Raw genomic sequence first — 5,821 nt, 5'->3', positions numbered from 1 at the left:
GCATAATTCTGTATTGGTTATTTCTTAATCTAGTAGGATGGTATATATATATTTTTTTTTTTTGGGGGGGGGGGGGGGGGGGGTCTTGGGTCCCCCCTTTCCTAACCCCCCCTCCCCTCAGAAGGAAAACAAGATTCTGTGGTGGGCCCAGGCAGCTAACTAGCCAAGACTTTGGTGGAATGAACATTAGTCCTTTGATACTCAAAGGTATCCCTCTCCTAGGCTGCTGTGTTATCACTCGTCCCGTTGATAACATCACTCTTGCAATCTTATTACATTTCCCACTCTGCGCGTGTTGATAAAGGCAGCTGTTTAACTTTGCTGTATTGTCAACTACTTCATTATTTAAAAAGCCATACACGAACAGTGCTCAGTTCTGTAACCGAGGAATCACTTTCCAAGAAAATCTTGATGTACAAAGTACTGCCAATGCATAGCATAATTTCGGATGCAAATTCAATGGTTTTTATCCATAGTCTCCTGCCTCGTGTATCTCATCCACACTGTCTCAAACTTTGACAGTTTGATCCTAGCATCGTTTGGCTCTATTTTAAGCATAATTCAATACAAATTCACAACCTCACAGTGCGTGCTGGTGAAGAAATTATGGCAAATGTGCTCTCTGCCTAGCAGCATCTGAAGACCCTCTGTTGTAGACAGCTTAAATCGTTCACCCTCAAGTCTTCCAAAAGGTGACTGCTAAACATAAAAGCCAGTACCCATTCAGTTAAAGATGAGGGACCATCTTTAAAGCGCTAAGTATCTGCTGCTGGCTCAACTTTTCGAGTTGAAGGGGGGGGGGGGGGGGAAGAGAGAGGTCAATTCAAGCAGATGTGGTGTAGTAACTGTTGCTACCTGCCAAATAATTTTGGCATGAGGCCTATGAGATGCTAGTGGTTCAGTCACATTCTCTTAACCACATAAGTCGTGCACTTTAACTGCAGAGGCATACCTAAACTGTGTTCCCTTCTGCTTGGAGTGAACCAGAGTATTTGTAATTTTTATGTCCAACTAGGGATTGTGCCTGATCTTGCCCCATTTTACATGAAATGGTACAACACTCACTTTAATTTGGGGCTCTACTGTTCATTTCATGATATTCTAACTTCTTGAAGTAGGACTATGAACATTGATCCACAATGGAGGTGTGAATCAGAGTTTGCTGGAGGGTCTAGTTGTGTTGGTAATTTGGTGGCCTCCAAGATCAACTTTGCCTCCATGATCTGCCCCAATTGTACATAACTAAAATCAGTACACATGCAGATTAGCCATCTGAGGAATCCTTTTCCAAACAAATATTGATGTGCAAGGTTTGTGTGCATATTCAATCTCCACAAACCATATGTAGTTACATAAACCTTTACTCCTCACTCCTTCTGCAGCTGCTTGATACTTTTGAGTCTTCCTCCTTTTGTTCACTCTACTTGCTTCATCTGCACGTAAGGGCATCTTCAGCCTTTGATATCTTGTAAGATTCAGCAAAGACTACCTCATTCTTGCTGATCACACCTGCATTTCCTTTCCAGACATCAACCACCACCTTGTGACACAAAACCTAGACCAAATGTCCCGGCCACTTTAGGTGCCCTAGGAGTTGCATGTCTCCAATCCTAGACTTGTCCCTTGCAATATTCCTCCAAAACATTCACCCCCACCTTGCTGAGAAGGGCTAACCTTAGTCCACATCTACTTCATCTCCCTTTCTACAACCATCTCCCCGTTCCTTAACTTTAATGCATAATTTACCTCTTTTTATGACTTCAACAAACAGCCATTATAACTGGAGATTTGCTGATCTCTGCATGAGAGAAGCAATCGCATAGAATCCCCTGTCATATTTTTAACTATAGCATCACGTGGCAGTTGTTTCACCGTGGTAATCCTTCCTTTGCATGCATATTATATATGAATGAACTCTAGAATGAAAAGGCAGCACTGGCAACTGAGGTGTTGCAAAGCAGTTGTCGGGAGATTACCCATTAAATCAAACTTCCACTGGAGCAGATTACTTTACCCAACTCCCTCCAACAGATGTGCTCAGACTTGACTGATTATCTGAACCCTGCATCCACTAAGGGGAATGGGAATAGAGACTGCCTCAAGATCCAGCCTGTGCTTTCCACTTGAAGATAGGATATTCAGTGTGCTTCTGTAACCTGCACCTGTCTTCTTATTGGGATTCCTTTAAAGGAAGGACTTGCAGGTGTGTGATAAGAGCATAGATCAGTACATTCCTACTTTGCGTTCAACTGTTCAGCCATTCACATTCACCCACTTATATTCTCCTAACCTGGATATTTTGAGAGACTAGCCTCACTAAGAACAATGTTAACTTAATATCCTCTTTTCTCCAGGGGTTGGAGGAATCCAAGGATCTCTGGAGAACAGTTCAAAGGTTCACAAATATACAATCTACTAATGTCTTTCACAGGAAACAAACTCCTTCTCAAGGTTCAGTTTTCTCAATCCGTCTCTAGGAATTACCCTGAGCACTGAGATTTGTCTCTAAGACTGGCAAGTTTTTAAAGCGTAGAGTTTGATAGCTCTGTCTGGAAATCATACAAAAGGATTCTTTACTGCAGTTTCTTGAAGTTCTGTTAAGCCAAAATGAATTCTACTCAAAGCCGATAGCCAGTTGTTGGAAGAAGGAAGAAATTCAGCTTCTCCAGAAGGGGGGAAAAGTAGCTGGTTTGCACACCGTAACAAACCATTTACTCAAAACTGGAAGAATTCTCTATGAAACAAAGTGCCTCAGGGACACTGTTCAGTCTCCTCAGGATGACAGTTGAAGTGCACAGCTCCCAGAGAGACACAGCTGGAGGGAAGCTTCAGCATGAGACTAGGGTAGAAACACTAGAGTGCTGACATCACAAAGATTTGCGGCCAACATCTTGAGTGGCAGTTAAACCTGAAGAAGCTAGTTCTAAGAACAGCTTCCGCGAGGGCGCTGCTGCAACCAATGTGGGTACAAGGGAAAGGGGATTCTTTTTTGCTGAGGGAAGAACTTGACAACATTGGCAATAGTTTTCCTGAGCTAGCTATGATCTTGGTGCCAAGTTGCTTGTTCTCATAGTATACATGTTAAAATGACTGCTGCATCTGTGTTTTTAATGATCTAAACCCCCAAACTTGTTAGTGATCTGGAAACAAGACTTTTGCATTCCTCCTGGACAAGTTATGCTCAGTAGTATCTCATACTTGCCAAACCTTAGTAGCAGACTAATAAATCCATTAAACCTTCCATCACTTGGTAACACAACATAGCTTTTTTTGTTGTTTTCTAATTCCTTGAATACACCCACTATTACACCATACAGTTAATGAACTTCAAGCCAATCTGGAATTCTAGGGTTCAATGGGCAGGAGTTTCTGCAATGTGTACCATTGGGCCAAGAAACTACTGGGGCCTGGACTTTATGCTTTAGTGACATACACTGGACGGAAGACCACATAGGCCAGGATGATAAACCTAGTAACCTTTGGGAAGAGAGCTGGACTCTAAGCTTCGCCATCACTGATAATCAAGTGAGGGTGAAGATGTGTATGGCAAATTGGGACAATGTCTTATAGACCAATGTTTAAAGATCCTACAGTGAGGAAATTCTTTGGCTAAATTGTTGTGTAGCCATTTTAGTTATAGCTCCATGCACATTATTTTAACACACTAGGCTGCTGTGCTCTTTAACCTAGATATTTTATTCAGCTTAGTCTTAATATTGTTACAATAACCATTTTTACGGTATTGTTATATTCTGTTTATCGAACTGGCCAGCACTCTGTTCTCATACAATACATTCTTGATCACTGTGTGCTTCTTCCAAGGCTACAGCATATTGCCAGAGAACGTGGTAGAAGTTTAGTCTCCCAACATTCATAGAAAACACACATCCTTGTGTAAGGACATTTTCTCAGAACATCAGCTGTTATTATAAAAACACTTCCTTGTCCCTTACACGTTGGAGGGAGATTCCAGCCAGGGAACCACGACTATGCGGATTGCTTTGCTATAGATGCTAACTCAGACCGCAGGCCTTTGCTCAGATATGGGGGCTGAGGTCTTCCCTGGGGAACCTGAAGGGCAGAATTAGAGCTTAACGTGCTGTGCTCTAGCCTAGCCTAGGTAGAAGCTAGTCCATTGATTATAGTGACGATGATAGCGTTGTTTTTATGCTTCACTCTTCTTGTCAATTTTAATACTGTCATGTTGTGTCATCCTGGTTAATGTAGCTCACGCTTTGCTATCTAAGATGCAGTCGTTTTATTAAACATTATTGAAAACATATACTGCCTCTGTCATTCATATGAGACTGAATTGTAAATGAGAGAAACGGATGAGACCGCAGTGACCACGACTTCCCTGAGAAGCCAAGTAAGTCATGTGCTCGGATGCCCAATCATTCCTATCCTTGGGTAGAGATGAGGCACTGCTCGTTAGCTGCTCAAAATCCAGAAGTCTCAGACTGAGAGCCTACGCGACAACATGAACTGAGAGTATCTTCGCTTCATTGAACTTTTTTTTTTTGGGAGGGAGGTGGAGAAGATATAATAAAATGCTTTGCTAATTAGCATGCTCTGAAATGTAATGTTTTTGGTTATTGAAAAGCCAAAGAAAGGACTACAGTGTTAGTCAAAGCTTTCTGACATGACTAGTTCATCGGATACTTTAGCAGTGTCCTTTTTGGTGGCAGTAGGAATAAACTTGTTGTGCTCGTCATGCATAGCTGCTAATTTGTACTCTGCACAATCCAGTTAACACAATTAAGCTGTTAATTGTTCTGCCTTTTGTAAATTGAGTGCGAGCTTGGCTGTCATGCATATACCAAATGCAAAATAGCCTTTTTGTTTTAAGTAGTGTGCCACAGTGGCTAATCTATCAAAGGTTTCATCATTTAATTTAAAAGCTAATTAAAATACAAGGAGCTGTGGGAAGGGCAATCTCCCCTATGGAGGAGAAAGAGCAAATTGCATCACGGTATAGGTATGTTGGGTTCGTTCATTGGGCTAGCAAAGTGATGGCCTGCTGTTTTGTGCTGCTGTTCAATATTATCTAGCCTCATGCAGGCTTTAATTATTAGAAAATTGGTTGTACAGTAGGACACCCAGGTGTGGAACCAAAGCTCTAGAATTACATGTGTGCAAACATTTCAGCTCCTATGATGAGACTGGGAAGCCAAAAGGGTATATATAATTGGAGGGTGGATTTTGGAGGGGGGGGGATGCTGAGTAAGAATCCTTCTATTCTCTCGGAGTTTAGGTCTACCTATCTCATCCAGATTGTATGTGCTAAGGCAGTTACTCACGATTTCAACAAGGAGTTGTTCAAATGTTGCCAATCACTGGTGCTTTTAAATTCCAATTCTCAGCAGAAGACCATAGTGGGTACCAACATGTAGAATTCACTGCCTTAATGCGGGAGTAAAAAAACTAAAGGGCAAGTATCAAAATTCCAGGAGAGGCCAAGAGAACATAGTTTGAATCCTATGAACTTGCTCCAATGTAACTTCTGAGTGGCAAGGAAGCTGAGGGGAAACGAGTTGGGATCATGCCACCAACTCAACTCTCTTCATGCTAAACCTGTACAACTGGCTTGAGGCACTTTAATGGCTTTAATGGGATTTGCATGGTTGAAATTGGTCACAATGTCTGACATAAACTAACCATAAAAGGTCCCCACATTAACAGCCAGACTGCAAGTTCTATTTGTACTGTAGTGATAATAAGGGAAGCTTCCCCAAATAGATTTTGCTTCTAAGATTAACCCTGCTGTATACCAAGTAGCCACTTTTCGTTGCAAGACTGTACAGTGGATCCACAAGGGTAG

The sequence above is a fragment of the Pleurodeles waltl genome, chromosome 10 (genome assembly GCF_031143425.1).
Source record: "Pleurodeles waltl isolate 20211129_DDA chromosome 10, aPleWal1.hap1.20221129, whole genome shotgun sequence".
NCBI lineage: Eukaryota > Metazoa > Chordata > Amphibia > Caudata > Salamandridae > Pleurodeles > Pleurodeles waltl.
This window is presented reverse-complemented; position numbering follows the sequence as displayed.